Raw genomic sequence first — 27,756 nt, forward strand, 5'->3', positions numbered from 1 at the left:
CACCTCGCCCCCCCCTCCTCCCCTCGCAACTGCTCTCACCTGCTGCTTTGCCAGATGCCAACAGTCAGTTTCTGCTCTGCTGATGCTCCACCAGCCAACAGGCAGCACACAGCAGGGCAGCAAGGAACTTTCAAACACATCTTGTCCCACTTGGTCCCAATGACAACACCAAGTGAAGGCCCACAACTTCTGCACCAGCTTGCTCAGGGGAGGGACGCTACAATGGACCGCAAGCGGGCTGAAGAAATTTCCCTTTTTCTTTGCGGGTGTATCGGGGCTTAATTAGATGTCGATACTTTTGGTCTCTCTTTGGCCCAGCCGCCTGGGAGGGTCTATCCTTTTCCTGCCAACTTAGGAGAAAACAAGCACTGAGAAACGGCAACTTCGTCCTTGAAGGAAGCGTTTTGGACAAACTACAATTAATTGGTGTCTTATTATTGCCTGATCACCTTCCAAGGGCATTTGAAGAAAAAAGGGAACAGGAGGGTGATGGAGTACGCCCCCAGACTCATTTAGAAAACACCCCCTGAAGTACAGCGCGCAAGCACGGGGGGGATTCCAAAGGACACACGCGTGCGCAGAAGGGGCACCGCTTCCAGAACGTTGGGAGGGACTGAAGGCCTCTGGCTGGGCGGTGCTGACCACACCTGCCCAGGTGGACATCGCCAATCAATTGGATAAAAAGCGGATGGCTCGTGCTCGGCAGACGCAAGTTTCACATCAAAGGACAACGTTGCCTTTGGCGGGCGCGCCGGCTATCTTGTGAGCCTGCCGACTCTCCCAGAATGCAGCTTCTGCTCTGGGCAATTCCAGGCCTTCTGGGTCGGGAAGATGACTTCAGAAGCAACACCTGGGCAACTGGGGGAGTCGTACCGAGGGCTTATTTTTCTCCTCCTTCCTCTCTCTTGGGGTTTTTTCCTTTTGTTGGCCACCTCTTGGGAATAAAGATTGTTTGGGTTGAGATTTCAACGGTGTATGGTTTCAGTTTCAGCATCCTTCCCAACTTTCCCTCTTACAGCAGGCTACAAACCCATCCGCTTCCCACAGGATCAAGGAGTTGCCTGTGTTTTATGCCTACCACAAGCTCACCCATTGTCTTCTGCCCAGAACACAAAGAGGAGGGCTCGAAAGCACTGGAAGACTCTGGCAACCCAGTAGAAGCAATAGCTCACCTGTAGGCCAGGATCTTAACACCACTGTGCTTCAAGCCTTCACGGAGGAAGGGGACGCATTTGCCTGGCCTCTGGGACGGGCTGAAGATGCAGCTGTGAGCAGAGCCGAAGGGAGCAGAGGAGAGCTCTGGCTCGGCCTTCAGGCCTGGCTTCTCTTTCAGCCTTGAAATTGTCTGCCGCACTGATTTGCACTCAGACCAAGGGCAGAGAGAGAAGTCTTAACTCCCGGCCCGGGAAGAAAGCCTTAATAAACCTTCAAAAATAGGACTCTCCTCATCCCTCCCACCTAGGTCCTGATATGGTTTGAAGCTGGCTCTCTGCCAAGTCTCCAAACCTTACCACCAGAGTTCCCCCCCCCCCTCAAACCTCAGGGAGAAGAGGGAGAAAAAAAATCGAAAGAAAACCCGAAACAAGAGAGAGAGAACCAAAGTGAGATATATAAATATATTTACACTTATATACAATTAAAAATAAGGGAAAGGGAAGGGGGAAGGGAAAAGGAACAAAACCAAAATATTATATATATATATAAATATCCCAATTAGCAGCCCAATATCTATCCACTAAAAGAGTTAGCAAAGAAATAGCTCACTACTCTCCTGGGACAACCGAGGGTCGCTCCGGAACGATCGCCGGCAACCTCTGTCTCCCAAGGTCGACAAGGCCTAACCAGGCCTCGCTCCCCAACACGGCAGACTCAACAGCAGGGAACCTGCACCTCCAAGTCGCCGGAAGGAAAGAGAATGAAGGCCTCTCCTCCTTTCTTCTTATAATCTGGCTTATGTAAAAATTGTAGGGAATACTGGGTAAATCTGGACCCTTCCTTGGTTACAAACTGGTCACCAAGGAAGGCCTAGCCCAAACCACCACAGTCCAAAGAGCTCCAATTCTGTCACCAAACGCAGCAGTTCTCCTTAAATGTCGGGACAGTTCTGGCAGCCAGGCCCTTTCTGCCCAAGCTGGACAGGTCCCCACCTGTCCCAGAGGCAAGCAGAGGGAAGAAGAGGGGACAGCCTTGGGATCGGGGAATGGCAGAAGCAAAGCCGGCAGGGGCAACAGAAGAAAACAAGGACACCTACTAGACTCTTCAGTTTATTCAAGACCAAGTTGGCATAAGAACACCTAGCGGGAGCCAAGAGCCTCCTCACAGACTGAGATCGTTCAGACTCAAATTGTTGACAAGATGTTCCAGCCCAGTTGAGTAGAGAACCAGACTTGTAGTTTTGGTCTTATTTCCTGCTCGGCTCGTGCTTCCACATCCCTTTTCTAGTGTTCTGTTTGGCTGTAAACTTCACTTCAACCTTAAGTTCAAACCTAAAAGGGCCGGTATTCCGAGCAGGAGATTCCAAGTTAAAGATCTTCAATCAGCTAAAGGGAGAGACAGCTTTCAGGCAAACCTTCAAACTAGGCTCCAGGATCATTCCATAGATCCCTCTCCTGAATCATTTGGGCAACCTATGGAAAATAGCATCCTGCAGTCCTCTGAAGAATCCTTAGGCTTCTCCTTCAAGAAGAACAAGGGCTGCTTGGATGAAAACAATCAAGAGATCCAGGATTTGTGGAGGAAAAAGAGAACTGCCCACCGAGCACACCTTGCTCGTGACATCCAAAACAAGGGGTGGATCAATCTAGCAGGAAAAATTCAATTATGCGCAGATACGGGTGATCACAGAGGATTCTAGGAGGCCTTGAAAACAGCAGATGGACTGACAGACCAGGCCCAAAGCCCTCTACTCAGCGCAGATGGTCAAATGCTTCTCACAGATGAAACCACCGTTCTAAATCGATGCTCTGAACACTTTCAGACTCTTTTCAGGACCAACCGTGTAGGTCAAGACTCAGCAATTCAGTCCATTACACAACAACCCGTGAAGAATGAACTGGCTACTGCCCCTACTAGGGGACACAACAGGTTACCAAAGGCATCGAGAGCTTTCGGAAGACTCCATAAAAGAGTCTGGTGAAATAATCATCATCATCATCATCATGGCCAGATTTGGGAAGGGATCTACCCACGTCTGTTACAAGCGCGTTGGTGGCTAAAAAGGCCAACACGAGATAGACAGGGCCGGTTGCAAAAGGCACAGCAGAAAGACTCCTTAGGAGATATATTCTGCAAGGCACGATTCTTTCTGCGTTGTCTTTTCTCCTCAAGAGTGATCCTGCGTGCTTTCTCAAAAGCATCAGCAGCGTTAAAGAGAGTGTGTCTCCAGACCTCCCGATTGGAGGCCAGAGTAGACCAGTTATGTTGATCAATATGGCCAAGGCTGAGAGGTTGTTTCGGGGAGTCCTTGTAAATAAACACCTGAAGAAAAGTACAAAGATCAGGGTTTACAGAGCCATAGTGCTGTCTACTCTCTCAGACGGGTCCGAATCATGGCTCATTTACCGCCACCACCTGCGACTCCTCGAACGCTTCCATCAACGCTGTCTCCGTACAATCCTAAACATCCGCTGCTCAGATTACGGAACTAATACGTCTGTTCTACAACAGGCAGCAATTACCAGCATTGAGGCCATGTTGCTGAGAACACAGCTGCGTTGGGCAGGGCACGTCTCCAGGATGGAGGACTACCGCCTCCCTAAGATCGTGATCTATGGCAAACTTGCCACTGGCTGCCGCAAGAGAGGAGCCCGCAAAAGGAGACACGAGGACTCCCTGAAGCAACATCTCAGCCTTGGCCACATTGGTCTCCAGCGCTGGTCTACTCTGGCCTCCAATCGAGAGGTCTGCAGACACACTGTCTCTAACGCTGCTGCTTCCTTTGAGAACGCACGCAGGATCACCATCGAAGAGAGAAGACAACGCAGAAAGAATCGTGTCTTGCCGATCCCATCCAAGGAGTCTTTCTGCTGTGCCTTTTGCAACCCATCTGGTCTCTCTCGCATTGGCCTCTTTAGCCACCAGCGCGCTTGTAGCAAATGTGGGGAGAGCCCTTCCAAATCTTCCTTGGCCAAGCCTAGCCAGGATCTGGCTGCCATCCACCACACTGGTCTCCAAATGAGGCTGGAGCTTTGCCAGCTCTTCTTGTAGTTGGCATTTGCTCTTCTCCAGGTTTTCCCACTTCCCACGCAGGCTAGACAGCTCGTCTTGCAAACCCTGACTTGTGGCTTCCAGCTGCGTGCGCTTTTGACATTCCCTCTCCAGCTGCTGGGAAAGTTCAGCAACCTGCAGACAGAAAGAACAAAAAAAGAACTTAGCGGGATGGAAAGGCAGTGAATTCCGGGAAAACCCCAAAAGGGGACCTTAAAGGGACCTTAAAGATCATCCGCTTCCAAGCCTCCTGCTTGCCCATGCCTCAATCCCATGCTACGCGCCTGTCCCGCTGATTACAACTCCTGGCGCGTGGTTTCCACGTCTCCTGCTATCATGCTCTGCAGTCTGGCAGGGATGTGCTATCACACTGACTGCTGACTACAGGGCATACTCGGACCAGCGCTATTGCAGAGCTTGCAGCATTGCTGCAAAATTAGAAGGCCGTGAAGACTTCCCAAGGAGTAGGGAGCTCTGCTGCTTCATGGAGGAAGACGTAGCAGGAACTACACCAGCAAAGGCCTCCTATCCAGAGTAACAGATTAAAGCAAGGTCCAGGGAAGAAACTGCTAGAACGAAGATCACTGATGAAGAAAAAGGTGTCTCACAGATGTCTGGTGGCATTTGGCACTCACGGTGACATCAGCCATTTCAAATAGGTCACACACACCCTATGTGTCAATTTAGTGGAGAACTTAGGGGGGAGGTTCCTGCGCCACAGTGCTCTTTCCCACGGTTTCTCTTGTCAAAGAATGGAGTTCCACAGCTCATTGCTTCCAGTTCCGTATTTTTGGGCCTTGGACCACTCTGGAAAATTTGGACAAACCTGATGACCAGAAGTCTTCCACTTTACCACAGATGCCTGAGACCCAGGCTTCTGCTCGGTCCCAAACCGATGCCAAGACGTCCCAGGCCACTTGAATCCAGAAGTGGACTTGCAGCCAGGTGTCCGATGACGGCGCTGCTTGGGACTGCAGATCTGCTTCTGTGGCGCTCCCAAAGGAGCTTGGTGTTGGCCTCTGCAAGTCTCTCATTAGCTCTGAAACATTCACAAGCACACACAGAGTCAGCTTTGGCAGGAAGGCTTTCGCAAAGTTACCCTCCACGGCCTTCACTATTACCCCACTTCTAAAAGCCAAGGGCATGAAGACCGTCCAAAACCAGCACATCCTTTGATCGGAGCTTGTTCACAGGGCCTGTTTCTAAGAAATCACACCAAGTGCAAGGAGCAGACAGTGTCACCTCCAGAAGAACTCTGGCCTACCCTGGCCTTCTCAAGGAAAGCTCAACCCTCAGACCCGCTGCCAAAACCCAAGCCAAACAAGAGCCGCCTTAGTTTGGATTCACAGAATCCAACTCTCTTCTCCCAGAGGCCTCTCCTCATTCAAACAGGAAAGGGTACAAGATTCGTCTTTTCTCTCCCCCACAGGATGAGGAGATTAGAGACTGGCAAAAAGACTGCCTGCTAAAACAACAGCAACTTGAAAAAGACACCAGCAATGCCAGAGTGGCGCTACTGTGCTGTTACTGCTGGAACTCTAAGGAGAAAGGAAGACAGGTCTGAGGAAGGCAAGGTCTTAAGGAACTTTCCCCACAAAGATGCCACATTCTGCTTTCACACCTGACGCTGGCCAGATGTAGAAAAGGGATTTAAGAAGGAAAATGCACGAGGAAAAAGGAGTCTCTTAGTACCAGTCCAAAAAAGCAGGGACTTACCTTTCCAGTCTCTTGGCTAGGCTTTTTCTGCTTTTTGCTTCCACCACATACAGTTCTTTATACTTTTCCACTTCTGCCTGGGTGGATTCTTTTTGAAAAGGTCTTTCTGCTTGGTTGCTTCTTATCCTTCCCAGTGCACGGTCAAGATCTCTAATTCTCTCTTCTAACTGGTTTTTCAGGGAGTCCAGATGACTGCTTCGGATTTTTTCTAATGTGTCCTGGTGGGCTGCCTGTGCCTGAAGGAGACAGTGCACCTTCAACCACCACAAGAAAAAGAGAGCTCTGCCCAGCACAAAATTGCACACACCCACTTTCAAGGGCCCAGCTCTGCACAGAGAGGTGGCTCTGCCTCCTCACTCCCAGCAGCAACCAAGGCAGAACCCAGCAGCTACCAAGGCAAACAATTCTTTGCAGTGGGAAAGAAGACCAAACTAGCACTCTTATTCAAAGCTACTAAGGAAGACACACTGTATCTGTAGGACAGAGCACAGCGAAAAGGATTCTTCAAAGACAAGAAGAGCATCCCCCACCCCTGTCATTTAAGTGACTCCTTTGCAGAGCACCTTCCCCCCCTACAAGGACAAAGCAGCACCTCTAGGTCTGGCCATGACAGCTGCAAGTTGCAAAACCCATTCAAGGATGAGCAGCGAGAAGCAGAGCAGCCCACAGAGATCCCCCCCAAGCACTGCAACGTGCCAATCTGCCTTGGGCAGCCTTTGCATTCAGGGACCTGCCGGCACGTGACACACCCACGACAGCACTCCTGCCCAACCAGATTGCCTTCTGCCACTGCCTTCAGCAAAGACAGAAGCTAACCCACAGAATACAGGAGCAAAAGAAAAACACCAAAACCCGTGGCCACAACAGAAGTTTACGTAGCGCCTGTGGACGCTGGGGAGAAATTCACTTACTTGCAAAAACTCATTGACTTCCTGGAGTTTTTGTCTGAGTTCCCGGTCGGCTTGCTCTTCCACCTCTTTTTTCCATTGTTCGAGTTGGCTGCGATCCACCAAGTCAGTCTCCAAATGATGCCGGAGTTTTGCCAGCTCTTCTTGCAGCTGGCATTTGTCCATCTCCAGCTTCTCGCACTTCCCACGCAGGCTAGACAGCTCGTCTTGCAAATCTTGATTTTTGGCTTCCAGCTGCGTGCACTTTTGACATTCCCTGTCCAGCTGCTGGGAAAGTTCAGCAACCTGCAGGCAGAAAGAAAAAAACAGGAACTCGGCGGGATGGAAAGGCAGTGAATTCTGGGAAAACCTCAAAAGGGGGCGGCCAGGGAGACTATATTCATCATCTGCTGCCTCAGGACTAGAAACAAAGTCCAACCAGCCTCTTCTTTTCCAGCAAGAACAGCTTTCCCATCATTTCTCATAGGATTCCTCAGCTTCCCATCCTTTCCCAGTTCCTCTTGCAAAAATGCTCCAAGCTTCTGCACTCCAAAGGAATCACTGCAATTCATCTGTCACACCCAGAGGACGCTGTCACAGCCTCCCTCAAGCTGCAACCAGGCCTCAGCTGGGCCCCACTGCTCTCAGCCCATGCACATGATGTCCTGCAAGGACCTGCCCATCCCTCAGGCCCAGCCGGGGGATCTGCACTCTTGGCTGACCCCGCTCACTGTCAGGGGGCCTGTTCTGCTCTTCCTGCTCAGGGCCTGTGGCACGGCTCCCTGGCCCCTCAGCTCACACACCCTGCCAGGCTGGCTGCCACTCTCGCCTCGCCCTTCCTCTGCAGGACAGCCTGGCCTCCATCAGCCCTTACACCTACTGCTTTGTCCTTAACATTTGCATCTTTCCCCAGAAGGAGAACTACCTCTGCATTACTTAGAGTCATCTCCCACTGCAACAGCAGAAGGAGCATTAAGAAAAGCCCATCACACCCAAAATGCAGACAAGGGAAAAAAATCATCAACATCACAAGAAATAGAGGGAAAGCATCTCCCAGCTTTCAAAAGAAGGAACAACCAAAAAGCCCCACCCAGAGCAAGGCTCACCTCTCTTCGTAATCTGTCAACTTCCTTGACCTTTTCAGAATAACTCTTCTTCATTTCCTCCAGCTGGGACTGGCTTTCTTTCTCTTCATTAAGCCTGACGTTCCTCCTCTCTAGCCTCAGAAGCTTTTCCAACCTGCACAGCAAATTAGTTAAGAAAACCATGAAACACAGGAACAACCAGCCTTTCCCCCACAGTCTCACAGAAACGCCACAGACAGCATCCAAGCCTAGAATGGCTTGGCTTGGCAGGGACCTTAAAGATCATCTCGTTCCAAGCCTCCTGCTGTGGCCAGGGACACCTTCCACCAGACCAGCTTGTTCACAACCCCATCCAACCTGGCCTTGAACACTTCCGGCCATGGGGCATCCACAGCTTCTCTGGGCAACCTGTTGCAGGTCCTCACCACCCTCACAGGGACCAATCTCTTCCGAGGATCAAATCTAAACCTACTCTCTTGCCATTTGAAGCCATTCCCCCTTGTCCTCTCCCCACATGCTCTTTGAAATGCACTCTCTTCATCCTTCTTGTAGGCTCCCTTCACACACCCAAAGGCCACCAGTAGGTCCCCCCAAAGCCTCCTCTTTTCCAGGCTGAAGTATTGCAATTGGCCCAGCCTTTCCTCAGAGGAGAGCTGCTCCATCTTTCTAACCACCTTGCTGGCCTCCTCTGGACTCAGCTTGGCAGTTCCCAGGGCCCTCCTTTCCACCCCTTTCAAAGATGGGCACACTGAGTTTCCCTTTTTCCCATCACCTGGGACTTCGCCTGACTGCCACGACTTTTCAAATATCAAGGAGAATGTCTTGGCAACTCCAGCAGACCCTGCTGGCCAGTGGAGGGCAATAATGCTGGCCAGATGGAGAAGATGGATTTCCAAGGAAAATGCAGGAAGAAAAAGGACTCTCTTATTACCACTCCAAAAAAAGCAGGGACTTACCTTTCCACTTTCTTGGCTAGGCATCTTCTGGTTTTCACTTCCTCCAGATACAGCTCTTTGTACAGTGTCATTTCTGCCTGCGTTGCTTCTTTACGAGAAGCACTCTCTTGTTGGGTTCTTTTTACCCTGTCCAATTCACTTTCGAGGCCTCTAATTCTGTCTTCCAACTGGATTCTCACGGAATCACAATGACTGTCTCTGATTTGTCCTAATCGGGCCTGTGCCTGAAGGAGACAGTGCACCTTCAACCACCACAAGAAAAAGAGAGCTCTGCCCAGCACAAAATTGCACGCACCCACTTTCAAGGGCCCAGCCTTACTCAGAGAGGCGGCTCTGCCTCCTCACTCCCAGCAGCACGTCCACCCCCTCACCCCCACCCCTGTCATTTAAGTGACTCCTTTTCGGAGCACCTTCCCCCCCTACAAGGACAAAGCAGCACCTCTAGGTCTGGCCATGACAGCTGCAAGTTGCAAAACTCATTCAAGGATGAGCAGTGAGAAGCAGAGCAGCCCACAGAGATCCCCCCCAAGCACTGCAACGTGCCAATCTGCCTTGGGCAGCCTTTGCATTCAGGGACCTGCCGGCACGTGACACACCCACGACAGCACTCCTGCCCAACCAGATTGCCTTCTGCCACTGCCTTCAGCAAAGACAGAAGCTAACCCACAGAATACAGGAGCAAAAGAAAAACACCAAAACCCATGGCCACAACAGAAGTTTACGTAGCGCCTGTGGACGCTGGGGAGAAATTCACTTACTTGCAAAACGAGGCTGACCTCTTGTAGCTTTTGACTTCTTTCCTGGTCAGCTCGTTCCTCCACCTCTCTTCTACATTCTTCTCTTTGGCTGCCATCCAGCACCAAAGTCTCCAAATGATGAGCGAGTTCTGCCACCTCTTCTTGCAGCTGACATTTGCTCTTCTCCAGGTTTTCACACTTCCCACGCAGACTGGACAGCTCTCCTCGCAAAGCCTGCTTTTGAGCCTCGAGCGGCATGCCTCTTCTAGGCTCCATGTCCAGCTGCTGGGAAAGTTCACCACCCTGCACACAGGACAAAAAAAACAGGAAAGGAAACTCAGCGGCATCTAAAGGCAGTGAATTCTGGGAAAACTTCTCAAGGGGGTGGCCATCGCAACTGTATCTCTCCTCTACTGGAAACCAGCCTAGAAAACACTTGAAAGATTCCCCGACAGAAAGAAGAAACTTTAGACCTGCTTAAGAATTTGGGAGACACTCCTGGCAGCAATACTTCCGGCTCCCTTGGAGCTCAGGATGAAACTCCTCATTTAGAATCTAAGAATTCCTCCAGTGTCCAGCACAGCAAATACCCTCGGGGCTTTTGTAGCAGCTGGCAAAAGGACCAGGTTGCTTTCTGAGCAGCCTCTACTGAGGAGAAGGCAGAAACTGAGCTCCCCTAGGCTCTCCAGGAAAACTTCATCTGACACTTTCCCCACACAAATAGGCAACTAGGCTCCAGAGTCACAAAAAGGCAAATTTAGCACCAGCTTACTGAGGCAGAGGCTTGCAGGGCTCTCGGAAGGGCTTCAACGCCATCGCTTGGCTGCCGGACAGTGCCTTCCAATCTGCTCTTTTCACTTGCAAAGCTTAAGAAGAAATACAGCTCTTATTACCAGAAAATCCAATGCCAGACAAACTGTGCTAAGGAACAGAAGCCACAGCAGAAGTGTCCTTCCAAATCCCACTGACTCTCCCCTTGTTTCCACCCAATCCCCCAAAGCCACAGAGCCCTCGCTTCACTGGGTTACTCTCTTACTCTTGCGCCTCTTCTTCCAGTTGTTTTACAGTCATGTTAGTCTCGCAAGATGCCAACGGGAGGTCCTGCAGTTTCTGGGAAGATGTTATTGCTTCTCTTCCCTTGGCATCCAAGGCAGTCTTCAAGTCACAAACGCGATGCTCAGACTGAAGATGCTTTTCTTCCTCCTCCCGCAGCTGTAAAATCACGGGAAGAATCCACAGTTGTCAGGGGAGCTTTTCCAGAGAGGAGCCAGTTGCTGCTGAAGAACTCAGGTGCTGCATGTCTGTGTGCATCCCCTCTCCCAAAGAACTGCAATCCACTCAAGGCCCTTCAAAGCTTCACTTCTACTGCCCCATGAACACAAACTGTAGGCCTTTGTCCTCTTTTACAGCAGCCTCTCCTATCCCTCCACTGCTTTCCTACAGCACGCTTCTAAGCACCGACACTGCCCCTCCGTCCTTTGTGGTCACCTGGGACACTTCCTGTATTCCCTTGCTTGCTACTCCAGGAAAAGACCAGTGAAATAGTTCATCTTCCTAAAGGAAGGCGTCTGGCAAGTGGCAGAGGCCAAGTGCTCTGGCACACGTGCTCTGGAGCCCAGGATTGCACCAGGGCAGCACGGGGAGTTTTCTTCAGTGGGAAAGACCCGCACTGTAGTGCAGAGAGAGGCGCCCAGCAGCCCCTGAGCAGGAAGCAGTGGATGCCTGAGGAGAGGCAGTTCTGCTGCAGTGGGGGGGGGTCAGGAAGGGTGGCATCACTGACGAGCTGATAACTGCCATTTCAGCAAAGGCAGCCAGGTGAACTGCTCCACAGACCTGCCCTGGAGTCGAGAATGGAGCCAGGGCTGCGTGGGGAGTCTTCTTAAAGCAGGAAGACCTCCAATGGAGCAGAAAGAGAGGAACCCCAGCCCCCCTGAGCGGTAAGGAGTGAAACCCTAAGGAGAGGCAGCTCTGCCTCAGCATGGCGGGTTGTGGGGCAGGGGGCCAGAGGGACAGAGGCAGATCAAAGCCTGATGGAACTGCCGCTTCCTTAGGTCTCTGTCAGAGTGGCTCCCAGAATACTGTTTTGTCCCTTTTTGTGACGGAGAGGAAGCAACAAGCACCCCCAGGTTTATCCCTGTGGGGACAGGCTTTCCATACCTCCGCGTCAGCCCTGTCCAACTCCTCCTGCAAGCGCAGATTATCTTCCTCCAGGTGAGCCTCATGGCTTCCAGGAACCACAAGAGCAGTCCTAAAGCATCCAAAAGTTCATCGGAAACATGTCTTATCCTGCATCATTTTTCCCCTGCTTGCTCCCAAAGACCTCTTCCCCCCTTTCCTACAAGCTCCGGGAAAGCAAAGCCAAGTCCATGCAAGCACTGGAGAATTTCTCTTACAAGGGGCCTCCCTGAAGCAGCCTCAACTACCAGCTCAGGCCGTGCTCTTCAGGGCTCCTTGCACTGCTCTTCAAAGGCCCCACCGATGCGGCTGCACAAACTCCCGGGGCAAGCCCTTCCACCCCCTGACCATCTCCATGGCAGCAAGTTTTCTCCTTCGGTGCGCTCGGAGCCCCTCGTGTCCCCTGGCACAGTGTTGCTTCTCTTTCCCCCAGCGCTTCCCTTCAGAGCACTTCACGCACCAACTCTGCCGTGCCTCAAACCCCCCTGGCCTGCAGAGCAGCCACGCTGCTGAGCTACTGGCAAGTTTCCCCATGGCTCTGGCTCTGGGGGGGGGAAGGGCACCACAGACAAGGCTTTCTTGCAGACCTTAGGGGGCAAAGGGTGAGAGCCCCAAAGCTACCAGAGCAGCCAAGTGCAGAGACCTGCATTTACCAGTCACCCAGGGAACTGCTTCCACGGGGCTCCTCCTTCTTTTTCCCAGCTCATTGCCACGCCCCTCATCTCACTCACACTTGCAGACTACCCAGAACACCCGGGTGCTCTTTTGACAAAGCCCTCACCTTTCCCCCTGGCCTTCAGCGTGCCTGTCAGCTGCTTTGCTCACAAGGCACTCCACAATCTCCTCATGCTGTTGCAAGGCTGCAAGTTTCAAGGGGGTAAATCCCCACTAAAAGGAGAAAGAATCCCCATTAGAAAGACACAGACAAGCTCTGCAGCTCTTGGAAAGAGCAGCTTTAGCCACATGCCAAGGTTACCTGGTTCTGAGCATCATTCTTGGCATGATGCTCCACTAACAGCCCTGCTACAGCTGTGTTTTTAGAGAGGACAGCCAGGTGAAGGGCAGTGTTGCCGTCCGCGTCTGCCAGATTGGGGTCGGCACCGTGTTCCAGCAGAACAGCAACACATTCTTCCTGCTCCTGCTGGACTGCCTGGCAACAACACACCAAAAGGGAAAGGCTTCCAACTTTTACATCCATCCCCCTCTCCCACAACTGCCTCAGCTCCTGAATGCTGCCACAGAAGACCATCTGCAAAGATTAGCTAACAGAGGCTGTGCCGTGCCCATTGCAATAGGCGTGTTTCTATGGCCCTGCCCTGCAAGGAATCCTGCCAGACACCTCCCCTTTAACACCCCAGCACTAAGCCCCACCTCCAAGCTCAGAAGGCATTGCACACACCTTCATCAGGGCCGTTCTCTTGAAGTTGTCAGCGAGGTTGGGCTGGCTGTTCTTTCTTAGCAGATATCTCACGACATCTGCATGGCCATTGGCCGAAGCCAGATGCAGAGGTGTCCTAAAAATTAAACAGACACTCTTAACCCAGACAGACAAAGGACGAGCCCAAGCTGTGTCTCTACCCAGCACCCTGGGGACCCTGCTCGCACTCTGGTGCTGCTGCTGCTGCTGCTGCTGCTGCTGCTGCTGCTGCAAGCCTGCCCTGATGAGCCAGAGGGCAGAAGAGAACAGGTGAGGGCTGAGCAGCTGCAGAACAGCCCTGCAGAGAGACCACGGCCAAGCGGCAGGTGGGCAACACGCCTTTCCAACAGCGCTGGAGCCCGGCCGGCAGCTCCGAGCAGTGAAAAGCTCAAGAGTTCCCTCTCCCAGCTGACAGGGCAAATGTCACTTTTCAAGCCTTGTCCCTAAGAGAGGGCTGCCGAGGACAACTGCAGCTTGGCTCAGGAACAGCCAAGCTGTGCCATCAGTGTGGCCCAGAACTCACCGCATCTCCTGGTCTCGCCTGTCGATGCCGACTACCTTGACGTACCAGCGCCAGCGCCTCAGCCAGCCCAGGTCACCGCGGGCGGCCGCGCGGTGCAGCCTGCCCAGCCCCTGCTCCCGGAGCTGGGAGGCGCTGCTGGAGCTGGTGGCAGCCCAGGGCTGCCCACTGGGGCTGCTGGAGGGCGACTGCCGCCGCTCCTTGCTCAGAAGCCACGGCATGGCCCTGCTTGCAGCTCCCAGCAGCAGGAAGGGCAAGAAGCCCCCGGCGGGCTGCCGGGAGCCAAGTGGGGATGAGGAATTGGGACGAGGGGGAGGTTTAGGGGGAGGGTGACAAAGGGGACAAGGACGACAATAAGGACGGGCACAGGGTAGAAAGCACAAGGCAGACGAGGTCGCCCTGCGCAGTGGTCGTGGCCTGCAGCTGCCAAGACGGCGATGCAGGCGCGCAATGCTCCCCGAGCGGGATGTGCTGCTGCTCCCCGAGAGGCTACAGCAGCTCTGGGCGCCGGCTGCGGGCACCAACAAAGCCGTGCCCGACTGGCGCCTGTGGCGTCACAATGGCTGGTGGAAGGCTCAGCACGTCAGCGTGGGGTGTGACAGAGGCCACGGGGCAGGGTGGGGCCGGGCGGGGCAGGGCAGGGCGGGGCAGGTGTGAGGGCGGCCCTGCTGGGCCTTGTGGCAAGGAGGCGGCCTGGGCCTTGTGAGGGCGGCCGGCGGGAGTGGGCACTGCCCCGCCTCAGGGCGCCCGGGGCAGGGCCCGGGACGCTCCCACCGGGCCGCAGGCTGCGGTAGGCGCTGGAGCAGCTCCCCATCACCCGCTCTGGCTTTTTGCTTCAGCCTGGAGCCGGGTTGCCTCTGGGCACACTGCCATCAAATGAGGCTCAGCATGAAGTGACATCCCAGCCCAAGCAGGCGGGGACCACCACAGCTCTCAAGAAATGCCCACCCAGTGCTCCAAGCCCACCAGACCAGACTTCCAGGACAATTCCCCAACTCCTTTCTCTTGTCCTGTTATTGTTGTGGCGGTCAATAAAAGAAAATACGCAGACAGTCTACTTCCTAGCAACAAGACAGGAGAGGAAAGAACCTTTATTGGAACAGAACACTGACTCTTATAGCCCTGGGCATAACATACATGTTAAAATACCATTGGTGTTTTTTCAGAAACATATATCACAATTGGCTGCCCTGCATCACACCATGATGATTCAGCATTTACAGACTTACAGGGACTTGTTTAGCTCTGTCTGCCTTCCCACAGACTTGTTTTCAACCCTGACATTGTCCCTCTTGAAGAACAGACACCTCGCCCCCCCCTCCTCCCCTCGCAACTGCTCTCACCTGCTGCTTTGCCAGATGCCAACAGTCAGTTTCTGCTCTGCTGATGCTCCACCAGCCAACAGGCAGCACACAGCAGGGCAGCAAGGAACTTTCAAACACATCTTGTCCCACTTGGTCCCAATGACAACACCAAGTGAAGGCCCACAACTTCTGCACCAGCTTGCTCAGGGGAGGGACGCTACAATGGACCGCAAGCGGGCTGAAGAAATTTCCCTTTTTCTTTGCGGGTGTATCGGGGCTTAATTAGATGTCGATACTTTTGGTCTCTCTTTGGCCCAGCCGCCTGGGAGGGTCTATCCTTTTCCTGCCAACTTAGGAGAAAACAAGCACTGAGAAACGGCAACTTCGTCCTTGAAGGAAGCGTTTTGGACAAACTACAATTAATTGGTGTCTTATTATTGCCTGATCACCTTCCAAGGGCATTTGAAGAAAAAAGGGAACAGGAGGGTGATGGAGTACGCCCCCAGACTCATTTAGAAAACACCCCCTGAAGTACAGCGCGCAAGCACGGGGGGGATTCCAAAGGACACACGCGTGCGCAGAAGGGGCACCGCTTCCAGAACGTTGGGAGGGACTGAAGGCCTCTGGCTGGGCGGTGCTGACCACACCTGCCCAGGTGGACATCGCCAATCAATTGGATAAAAAGCGGATGGCTCGTGCTCGGCAGACGCAAGTTTCACATCAAAGGACAACGTTGCCTTTGGCGGGCGCGCCGGCTATCTTGTGAGCCTGCCGACTCTCCCAGAATGCAGCTTCTGCTCTGGGCAATTCCAGGCCTTCTGGGTCGGGAAGATGACTTCAGAAGCAACACCTGGGCAACTGGGGGAGTCGTACCGAGGGCTTATTTTTCTCCTCCTTCCTCTCTCTTGGGGTTTTTTCCTTTTGTTGGCCACCTCTTGGGAATAAAGATTGTTTGGGTTGAGATTTCAACGGTGTATGGTTTCAGTTTCAGCATCCTTCCCAACTTTCCCTCTTACAGCGGGCTACAAACCCATCCGCTTCCCACAGGATCAAGGAGTTGCCTGTGTTTTATGCCTACCACAAGCTCACCCATTGTCTTCTGCCCAGAACACAAAGAGGAGGGCTCGAAAGCACTGGAAGACTCTGGCAACCCAGTAGAAGCAATAGCTCACCTGTAGGCCAGGATCTTAACACCACTGTGCTTCAAGCCTTCACGGAGGAAGGGGACGCATTTGCCTGGCCTCTGGGACGGGCTGAAGATGCAGCTGTGAGCAGAGCTGAAGGGAGCAGAGGAGAGCTCTGGCTCGGCCTTCAGGCCTGGCTTCTCTTTCAGCCTTGAAATTGTCTGCCGCACTGATTTGCACTCAGACCAAGGGCAGAGAGAGAAGTCTTAACTCCCGGCCCGGGAAGAAAGCCTTAATAAACCTTCAAAAATAGGACTCTCCTCATCCCTCCCACCTAGGTCCTGATATGGTTTGAAGCTGGCTCTCTGCCAAGTCTCCAAACCTTACCACCAGAGTTCCCCCCCCCCCTCAAACCTCAGGGAGAAGAGGGAGAAAAAAAATCGAAAGAAAACCCGAAACAAGAGAGAGAGAACCAAAGTGAGATATATAAATATATTTACACTTATATACAATTAAAAATAAGGGAAAGGGAAGGGGGAAGGGAAAAGGAACAAAACCAAAATATTATATATATATATAAATATCCCAATTAGCAGCCCAATATCTATCCACTAAAAGAGTTAGCAAAGAAATAGCTCACTACTCTCCTGGGACAACCGAGGGTCGCTCCGGAACGATCGCCGGCAACCTCTGTCTCCCAAGGTCGACAAGGCCTAACCAGGCCTCGCTCCCCAACACGGCAGACTCAACAGCAGGGAACCTGCACCTCCAAGTCGCCGGAAGGAAAGAGAATGAAGGCCTCTCCTCCTTTCTTCTTATAATCTGGCTTATGTAAAAATTGTAGGGAATACTGGGTAAATCTGGACCCTTCCTTGGTTACAAACTGGTCACCAAGGAAGGCCTAGCCCAAACCACCACAGTCCAAAGAGCTCCAATTCTGTCACCAAACGCAGCAGTTCTCCTTAAATGTCGGGACAGTTCTGGCAGCCAGGCCCTTTCTGCCCAAGCTGGACAGGTCCCCACCTGTCCCAGAGGCAAGCAGAGGGAAGAAGAGGGGACAGCCTTGGGATCGGGGAATGGCAGAAGCAAAGCCGGCAGGGGCAACAGAAGAAAACAAGGACACCTACTAGACTCTTCAGTTTATTCAAGACCAAGTTGGCATAAGAACACCTAGCGGGAGCCAAGAGCCTCCTCACAGACTGAGATCGTTCAGACTCAAATTGTTGACAAGATGTTCCAGCCCAGTTGAGTAGAGAACCAGACTTGTAGTTTTGGTCTTATTTCCTGCTCGGCTCGTGCTTCCACATCCCTTTTCTAGTGTTCTGTTTGGCTGTAAACTTCACTTCAACCTTAAGTTCAAACCTAAAAGGGCCGGTATTCCGAGCAGGAGATTCCAAGTTAAAGATCTTCAATCAGCTAAAGGGAGAGACAGCTTTCAGGCAAACCTTCAAACTAGGCTCCAGGATCATTCCATAGATCCCTCTCCTGAATCATTTGGGCAACCTATGGAAAATAGCATCCTGCAGTCCTCTGAAGAATCCTTAGGCTTCTCCTTCAAGAAGAACAAGGGCTGCTTGGATGAAAACAATCAAGAGATCCAGGATTTGTGGAGGAAAAAGAGAACTGCCCACCGAGCACACCTTGCTCGTGACATCCAAAACAAGGGGTGGATCAATCTAGCAGGAAAAATTCAATTATGCGCAGATACGGGTGATCACAGAGGATTCTAGGAGGCCTTGAAAACAGCAGATGGACTGACAGACCAGGCCCAAAGCCCTCTACTCAGCGCAGATGGTCAAATGCTTCTCACAGATGAAACCACCGTTCTAAATCGATGCTCTGAACACTTTCAGACTCTTTTCAGGACCAACCGTGTAGGTCAAGACTCAGCAATTCAGTCCATTACACAACAACCCGTGAAGAATGAACTGGCTACTGCCCCTACTAGGGGACACAACAGGTTACCAAAGGCATCGAGAGCTTTCGGAAGACTCCATAAAAGAGTCTGGTGAAATAATCATCATCATCATCATCATGGCCAGATTTGGGAAGGGATCTACCCACGTCTGTTACAAGCGCGTTGGTGGCTAAAAAGGCCAACACGAGATAGACAGGGCCGGTTGCAAAAGGCACAGCAGAAAGACTCCTTAGGAGATATATTCTGCAAGGCACGATTCTTTCTGCGTTGTCTTTTCTCCTCAAGAGTGATCCTGCGTGCTTTCTCAAAAGCATCAGCAGCGTTAAAGAGAGTGTGTCTCCAGACCTCCCGATTGGAGGCCAGAGTAGACCAGTTATGTTGATCAATATGGCCAAGGCTGAGAGGTTGTTTCGGGGAGTCCTTGTAAATAAACACCTGAAGAAAAGTACAAAGATCAGGGTTTACAGAGCCATAGTGCTGTCTACTCTCTCAGACGGGTCCGAATCATGGCTCATTTACCGCCACCACCTGCGACTCCTCGAACGCTTCCATCAACGCTGTCTCCGTACAATCCTAAACATCCGCTGCTCAGATTACGGAACTAATACGTCTGTTCTACAACAGGCAGCAATTACCAGCATTGAGGCCATGTTGCTGAGAACACAGCTGCGTTGGGCAGGGCACGTCTCCAGGATGGAGGACTACCGCCTCCCTAAGATCGTGATCTATGGCAAACTTGCCACTGGCTGCCGCAAGAGAGGAGCCCGCAAAAGGAGACACGAGGACTCCCTGAAGCAACATCTCAGCCTTGGCCACATTGGTCTCCAGCGCTGGTCTACTCTGGCCTCCAATCGAGAGGTCTGCAGACACACTGTCTCTAACGCTGCTGCTTCCTTTGAGAACGCACGCAGGATCACCATCGAAGAGAGAAGACAACGCAGAAAGAATCGTGTCTTGCCGATCCCATCCAAGGAGTCTTTCTGCTGTGCCTTTTGCAACCCATCTGGTCTCTCTCGCATTGGCCTCTTTAGCCACCAGCGCGCTTGTAGCAAATGTGGGGAGAGCCCTTCCAAATCTTCCTTGGCCAAGCCTAGCCAGGATCTGGCTGCCATCCACCACACTGGTCTCCAAATGAGGCTGGAGCTTTGCCAGCTCTTCTTGTAGTTGGCATTTGCTCTTCTCCAGGTTTTCCCACTTCCCACGCAGGCTAGACAGCTCGTCTTGCAAACCCTGACTTGTGGCTTCCAGCTGCGTGCGCTTTTGACATTCCCTCTCCAGCTGCTGGGAAAGTTCAGCAACCTGCAGACAGAAAGAACAAAAAAAGAACTCAGCGGGATGGAAAGGCAGTGAATTCCGGGAAAACCCCAAAAGGGGACCTTAAAGGGACCTTAAAGATCATCCGCTTCCAAGCCTCCTGCTTGCCCATGCCTCAATCCCATGCTACGCGCCTGTCCCGCTGATTACAACTCCTGGCGCGTGGTTTCCACGTCTCCTGCTATCATGCTCTGCAGTCTGGCAGGGATGTGCTATCACACTGACTGCTGACTACAGGGCATACTCGGACCAGCGCTATTGCAGAGCTTGCAGCATTGCTGCAAAATTAGAAGGCCGTGAAGACTTCCCAAGGAGTAGGGAGCTCTGCTGCTTCATGGAGGAAGACGTAGCAGGAACTACACCAGCAAAGGCCTCCTATCCAGAGTAACAGATTAAAGCAAGGTCCAGGGAAGAAACTGCTAGAACGAAGATCACTGATGAAGAAAAAGGTGTCTCACAGATGTCTGGTGGCATTTGGCACTCACGGTGACATCAGCCATTTCAAATAGGTCACACACACCCTATGTGTCAATTTAGTGGAGAACTTAGGGGGGAGGTTCCTGCGCCACAGTGCTCTTTCCCACGGTTTCTCTTGTCAAAGAATGGAGTTCCACAGCTCATTGCTTCCAGTTCCGTATTTTTGGGCCTTGGACCACTCTGGAAAATTTGGACAAACCTGATGACCAGAAGTCTTCCACTTTACCACAGATGCCTGAGACCCAGGCTTCTGCTCGGTCCCAAACCGATGCCAAGACGTCCCAGGCCACTTGAATCCAGAAGTGGACTTGCAGCCAGGTGTCCGATGACGGCGCTGCTTGGGACTGCAGATCTGCTTCTGTGGCGCTCCCAAAGGAGCTTGGTGTTGGCCTCTGCAAGTCTCTCATTAGCTCTGAAACATTCACAAGCACACACAGAGTCAGCTTTGGCAGGAAGGCTTTCGCAAAGTTACCCTCCACGGCCTTCACTATTACCCCACTTCTAAAAGCCAAGGGCATGAAGACCGTCCAAAACCAGCACATCCTTTGATCGGAGCTTGTTCACAGGGCCTGTTTCTAAGAAATCACACCAAGTGCAAGGAGCAGACAGTGTCACCTCCAGAAGAACTCTGGCCTACCCTGGCCTTCTCAAGGAAAGCTCAACCCTCAGACCCGCTGCCAAAACCCAAGCCAAACAAGAGCCGCCTTAGTTTGGATTCACAGAATCCAACTCTCTTCTCCCAGAGGCCTCTCCTCATTCAAACAGGAAAGGGTACAAGATTCGTCTTTTCTCTCCCCCACAGGATGAGGAGATTAGAGACTGGCAAAAAGACTGCCTGCTAAAACAACAGCAACTTGAAAAAGACACCAGCAATGCCAGAGTGGCGCTACTGTGCTGTTACTGCTGGAACTCTAAGGAGAAAGGAAGACAGGTCTGAGGAAGGCAAGGTCTTAAGGAACTTTCCCCACAAAGATGCCACATTCTGCTTTCACACCTGACGCTGGCCAGATGTAGAAAAGGGATTTAAGAAGGAAAATGCACGAGGAAAAAGGAGTCTCTTAGTACCAGTCCAAAAAAGCAGGGACTTACCTTTCCAGTCTCTTGGCTAGGCTTTTTCTGCTTTTTGCTTCCACCACATACAGTTCTTTATACTTTTCCACTTCTGCCTGGGTGGATTCTTTTTGAAAAGGTCTTTCTGCTTGGTTGCTTCTTATCCTTCCCAGTGCACGGTCAAGATCTCTAATTCTCTCTTCTAACTGGTTTTTCAGGGAGTCCAGATGACTGCTTCGGATTTTTTCTAATGTGTCCTGGTGGGCTGCCTGTGCCTGAAGGAGACAGTGCACCTTCAACCACCACAAGAAAAAGAGAGCTCTGCCCAGCACAAAATTGCACACACCCACTTTCAAGGGCCCAGCTCTGCACAGAGAGGTGGCTCTGCCTCCTCACTCCCAGCAGCAACCAAGGCAGAACCCAGCAGCTACCAAGGCAAACAATTCTTTGCAGTGGGAAAGAAGACCAAACTAGCACTCTTATTCAAAGCTACTAAGGAAGACACACTGTATCTGTAGGACAGAGCACAGCGAAAAGGATTCTTCAAAGACAAGAAGAGCATCCCCCACCCCTGTCATTTAAGTGACTCCTTTGCAGAGCACCTTCCCCCCCTACAAGGACAAAGCAGCACCTCTAGGTCTGGCCATGACAGCTGCAAGTTGCAAAACCCATTCAAGGATGAGCAGCGAGAAGCAGAGCAGCCCACAGAGATCCCCCCCAAGCACTGCAACGTGCCAATCTGCCTTGGGCAGCCTTTGCATTCAGGGACCTGCCGGCACGTGACACACCCACGACAGCACTCCTGCCCAACCAGATTGCCTTCTGCCACTGCCTTCAGCAAAGACAGAAGCTAACCCACAGAATACAGGAGCAAAAGAAAAACACCAAAACCCGTGGCCACAACAGAAGTTTACGTAGCGCCTGTGGACGCTGGGGAGAAATTCACTTACTTGCAAAAACTCATTGACTTCCTGGAGTTTTTGTCTGAGTTCCCGGTCGGCTTGCTCTTCCACCTCTTTTTTCCATTGTTCGAGTTGGCTGCGATCCACCAAGTCAGTCTCCAAATGATGCCGGAGTTTTGCCAGCTCTTCTTGCAGCTGGCATTTGTCCATCTCCAGCTTCTCGCACTTCCCACGCAGGCTAGACAGCTCGTCTTGCAAATCTTGATTTTTGGCTTCCAGCTGCGTGCACTTTTGACATTCCCTGTCCAGCTGCTGGGAAAGTTCAGCAACCTGCAGGCAGAAAGAAAAAAACAGGAACTCGGCGGGATGGAAAGGCAGTGAATTCTGGGAAAACCTCAAAAGGGGGCGGCCAGGGAGACTATATTCATCATCTGCTGCCTCAGGACTAGAAACAAAGTCCAACCAGCCTCTTCTTTTCCAGCAAGAACAGCTTTCCCATCATTTCTCATAGGATTCCTCAGCTTCCCATCCTTTCCCAGTTCCTCTTGCAAAAATGCTCCAAGCTTCTGCACTCCAAAGGAATCACTGCAATTCATCTGTCACACCCAGAGGACGCTGTCACAGCCTCCCTCAAGCTGCAACCAGGCCTCAGCTGGGCCCCACTGCTCTCAGCCCATGCACATGATGTCCTGCAAGGACCTGCCCATCCCTCAGGCCCAGCCGGGGGATCTGCACTCTTGGCTGACCCCGCTCACTGTCAGGGGGCCTGTTCTGCTCTTCCTGCTCAGGGCCTGTGGCACGGCTCCCTGGCCCCTCAGCTCACACACCCTGCCAGGCTGGCTGCCACTCTCGCCTCGCCCTTCCTCTGCAGGACAGCCTGGCCTCCATCAGCCCTTACACCTACTGCTTTGTCCTTAACATTTGCATCTTTCCCCAGAAGGAGAACTACCTCTGCATTACTTAGAGTCATCTCCCACTGCAACAGCAGAAGGAGCATTAAGAAAAGCCCATCACACCCAAAATGCAGACAAGGGAAAAAAATCATCAACATCACAAGAAATAGAGGGAAAGCATCTCCCAGCTTTCAAAAGAAGGAACAACCAAAAAGCCCCACCCAGAGCAAGGCTCACCTCTCTTCGTAATCTGTCAACTTCCTTGACCTTTTCAGAATAACTCTTCTTCATTTCCTCCAGCTGGGACTGGCTTTCTTTCTCTTCATTAAGCCTGACGTTCCTCCTCTCTAGCCTCAGAAGCTTTTCCAACCTGCACAGCAAATTAGTTAAGAAAACCATGAAACACAGGAACAACCAGCCTTTCCCCCACAGTCTCACAAAAACGCCACAGACAGCATCCAAGCCTAGAATGGCTTGGCTTGGCAGGGACCTTAAAGATCATCTCGTTCCAAGCCTCCTGCTGTGGCCAGGGACACCTTCCACCAGACCAGCTTGTTCACAACCCCATCCAACCTGGCCTTGAACACTTCCGGCCATGGGGCATCCACAGCTTCTCTGGGCAACCTGTTGCAGGTCCTCACCACCCTCACAGGGACCAATCTCTTCCGAGGATCAAATCTAAACCTACTCTCTTGCCATTTGAAGCCATTCCCCCTTGTCCTCTCCCCACATGCTCTTTGAAATGCACTCTCTTCATCCTTCTTGTAGGCTCCCTTCACACACCCAAAGGCCACCAGTAGGTCCCCCCAAAGCCTCCTCTTTTCCAGGCTGAAGTATTGCAATTGGCCCAGCCTTTCCTCAGAGGAGAGCTGCTCCATCTTTCTAACCACCTTGCTGGCCTCCTCTGGACTCAGCTTGGCAGTTCCCAGGGCCCTCCTTTCCACCCCTTTCAAAGATGGGCACACTGAGTTTCCCTTTTTCCCATCACCTGGGACTTCGCCTGACTGCCACGACTTTTCAAATATCAAGGAGAATGTCTTGGCAACTCCAGCAGACCCTGCTGGCCAGTGGAGGGCAATAATGCTGGCCAGATGGAGAAGATGGATTTCCAAGGAAAATGCAGGAAGAAAAAGGACTCTCTTATTACCACTCCAAAAAAAGCAGGGACTTACCTTTCCACTTTCTTGGCTAGGCATCTTCTGGTTTTCACTTCCTCCAGATACAGCTCTTTGTACAGCGTCATTTCTGCCTGCGTTGCTTCTTTACGAGAAGCACTCTCTTGTTGGGTTCTTTTTACCCTGTCCAATTCACTTTCGAGGCCTCTAATTCTGTCTTCCAACTGGATTCTCACGGAATCACAATGACTGTCTCTGATTTGTCCTAACCGGGCCTGTGCCTGAAGGAGACAGTGCACCTTCAACCACCACAAGAAAAAGAGAGCTCTGCCCAGCACAAAATTGCACGCACCCACTTTCAAGGGCCCAGCCTTACTCAGAGAGGCGGCTCTGCCTCCTCACTCCCAGCAGCACGTCCACCCCCTCACCCCCACCCCTGTCATTTAAGTGACTCCTTTGCGGAAGCACCTTCCCCCCCTACAAGGACAAAGCAGCACCTCTAGGTCTGGCCATGACAGCTGCAAGTTGCAAAACTCATTCAAGGATGAGCAGTGAGAAGCAGAGCAGCCCACAGAGATCCCCCCCAAGCACTGCAAAGTGTCAATCTGCCTTGGGCAGCCTTTGCATTCAGGGACCTGCCGGCACGTGACACACCCACGACAGCACTCCTGCCCAACCAGATTGCCTTCTGCCACTGCCTTCAGCAAAGACAGAAGCTAACCCACAGAATACAGGAGCAAAAGAAAAACACCAAAACCCATGGCCACAACAGAAGTTTACGTAGCGCCTGTGGACGCTGGGGAGAAATTCACTTACTTGCAAAACGAGGCTGACCTCTTGTAGCTTTTGACTTCTTTCCTGGTCAGCTCGTTCCTCCACCTCTCTTCTACATTCTTCTCTTTGGCTGCCATCCAGCACCAAAGTCTCCAAATGATGAGCGAGTTCTGCCACCTCTTCTTGCAGCTGACATTTGCTCTTCTCCAGGTTTTCACACTTCCCACGCAGACTGGACAGCTCTCCTTGCAAAGCCTGCTTTTGAGCCTCGAGCGGCATGCCTCTTCTAGGCTCCATGTCCAGCTGCTGGGAAAGTTCACCACCCTGCACACAGGACAAAAAAAACAGGAAAGGAAACTCAGCGGCATCTAAAGGCAGTGAATTCTGGGAAAACTTCTCAAGGGGGTGGCCATCGCAACTGTATCTCTCCTCTACTGGAAACCAGCCTAGAAAACACTTGAAAGATTCCCCGACAGAAAGAAGAAACTTTAGACCTGCTTAAGAATTTGGGAGACACTCCTGGCAGCAATACTTCCGGCTCCCTTGGAGCTCAGGATGAAACTCCTCATTTAGAATCTAAGAATTCCTCCAGTGTCCAGCACAGCAAATACCCTCGGGGCTTTTGTAGCAGCTGGCAAAAGGACCAGGTTGCTTTCTGAGCAGCCTCTACTGAGGAGAAGGCAGAAACTGAGCTCCCCTAGGCTCTCCAGGAAAACTTCATCTGACACTTTCCCCACACAAATAGGCAACTAGGCTCAAGAGTCACAAAAAGGCAAATTTAGCACCAGCTTACTGAGGCAGAGGCTTGCAGGGCTCTCGGAAGGGCTTCAACGCCATCGCTTGGCTGCTGGACAGTGCCTTCCAATCTGCTCTTTTCACTTGCAAAGCTTAAGAAGAAATACAGCTCTTATTACCAGAAAATCCAATGCCAGACAAACTGTGCTAAGGAACAGAAGCCACAGCAGAAGTGTCCTTCCAAATCCCACTGACTCTCCCCTTGTTTCCACCCAATCCCCCAAAGCCACAGAGCCCTCGCTTCACTGGGTTACTCTCTTACTCTTGCGCCTCTTCTTCCAGTTGTTTTACAGTCATGTTAGTCTCGCAAGATGCCAACGGGAGGTCCTGCAGTTTCTGGGAAGATGTTATTGCTTCTCTTCCCTTGGCATCCAAGGCAGTCTTCAAGTCACAAACGCGATGCTCAGACTGAAGATGCTTTTCTTCCTCCTCCCGCAGCTGTAAAATCACGGGAAGAATCCACAGTTGTCAGGGGAGCTTTTCCAGAGAGGAGCCAGTTGCTGCTGAAGAACTCAGGTGCTGCATGTCTGTGTGCATCCCCTCTGCCCAAAGAACTGCAATCCACTCAAGGCCCTTCAAAGCTTCACTTCTACTGCCCCATGAACACAAACTGTAGGCCTTTGTCCTCTTTTACAGCAGCCTCTCCTATCCCTCCACTGCTTTCCTACAGCACGCTTCTAAGCACCGACACTGCCCCTCCGTCCTTTGTGGTCACCTGGGACACTTCCTGTATTCCCTTGCTTGCTACTCCAGGAAAAGACCAGTGAAATAGTTCATCTTCCTAAAGGAAGGCGTCTGGCAAGTGGCAGAGGCCAAGTGCTCTGGCACACGTGCTCTGGAGCCCAGGATTGCACCAGGGCAGCACGGGGAGTTTTCTTCAGTGGGAAAGACCCGCACTGTAGTGCAGAGAGAGGCGCCCAGCAGCCCCTGAGCAGGAAGCAGTGGATGCCTGAGGAGAGGCAGTTCTGCTGCAGTGGGGGGGGGTCAGGAAGGGTGGCATCACTGACGAGCTGATAACTGCCATTTCAGCAAAGGCAGCCAGGTGAACTGCTCCACAGACCTGCCCTGGAGTCGAGAATGGAGCCAGGGCTGCGTGGGGAGTCTTCTTAAAGCAGGAAGACCTCCAATGGAGCAGAAAGAGAGGAACCCCAGCCCCCCTGAGCGGTAAGGAGTGAAACCCTAAGGAGAGGCAGCTCTGCCTCAGCATGGCGGGTTGTGGGGCAGGGGGCCGGAGGGACAGAGGCAGATCAAAGCCTGATGGAACTGCCGCTTCCTTAGGTCTCTGTCAGAGTGGCTCCCAGAATACTGTTTTGTCCCTTTTTGTGACAGAGAGGAAGCAACAAGCACCCCCAGGTTTATCCCTGTGGGGACAGGCTTTCCATACCTCCGCATCAGCCCTGTCCAACTCCTCCTGCAAGCGCAGATTATCTTCCTCCAGGTGAGCCTCATGGCTTCCAGGAACCACAAGAGCAGTCCTAAAGCATCCAAAAGTTCATCGGAAACATGTCTTATCCTGCATCATTTTTCCCCTGCTTGCTCCCAAAGACCTCTTCCCCCCTTTCCTACAAGCTCCGGGAAAGCAAAGCCAAGTCCATGCAAGCACTGGAGAATTTCTCTTACAAGGGGCCTCCCTGAAGCAGCCTCAACTACCAGCTCAGGCCGTGCTCTTCAGGGCTCCTTGCACTGCTCTTCAAAGGCCCCACCGATGCGGCTGCACAAACTCCCGGGGCAAGCCCTTCCACCCCCTGACCATCTCCATGGCAGCAAGTTTTCTCCTTCGGTGCGCTCGGAGCCCCTCGTGTCCCCTGGCACAGTGTTGCTTCTCTTTCCCCCAGCGCTTCCCTTCAGAGCACTTCACGCACCAACTCTGCCGTGCCTCAAACCCCCCTGGCCTGCAGAGCAGCCACGCTGCTGAGCTACTGGCAAGTTTCCCCATGGCTCTGGCTCTGGGGGGGGGAAGGGCACCACAGACAAGGCTTTCTTGCAGACCTTAGGGGGCAAAGGGTGAGAGCCCCAAAGCTACCAGAGCAGCCAAGTGCAGAGACCTGCATTTACCAGTCCCACGGGGAACTGCTTCCACGGGGCTCCTCCTTCTTTTTCCCAGCTCATTGCCACGCCCCTCATCTCACTCACACTTGCAGACTACCCAGAACACCCGGGTGCTCTTTTGACAAAGCCCTCACCTTTCCCCCTGGCCTTCAGCGTGCCTGTCAGCTGCTTTGCTCACAAGGCACTCCACAATCTCCTCATGCTGTTGCAAGGCTGCAAGTTTCAAGGGGGTAAATCCCCACTAAAAGGAGAAAGAATCCCCATTAGAAAGACACAGACAAGCTCTGCAGCTCTTGGAAAGAGCAGCTTTAGCCACATGCCAAGGTTACCTGGTTCTGAGCA

General features: G+C 52.3%; 1 protein-coding gene across 2 annotated transcripts in view; it reads right to left on the reverse strand.

The window, feature by feature from the left end:
- Nucleotides 1-1,583: 1,583 nt before the first annotated feature.
- The window catches only part of LOC127463057 (uncharacterized), a 65,193-nt gene continuing 39,020 nt past the window's right edge, over nt 1,584-27,756 (reverse strand). Inside the window, exon 2 of one of the 2 annotated variants that reach the window (XM_051772057.1) lies at nt 1,584-1,868. The gene's annotated coding sequence lies outside the window, so the exon portion shown is untranslated. Of the gene's footprint in view, nt 1,869-16,586; nt 16,872-27,756 lie in introns of those variants that run through there. The other variant, XM_051772058.1, reaches the window with a different exon arrangement.

Source organism: Manacus candei, unplaced genomic scaffold, assembly GCF_025592945.1.
Source record: "Manacus candei isolate 608988 ecotype Guabito, Panama unplaced genomic scaffold, ASM2559294v1 h1tg000149l, whole genome shotgun sequence".
In the NCBI taxonomy this organism is placed as follows: domain Eukaryota; kingdom Metazoa; phylum Chordata; class Aves; order Passeriformes; family Pipridae; genus Manacus; species Manacus candei.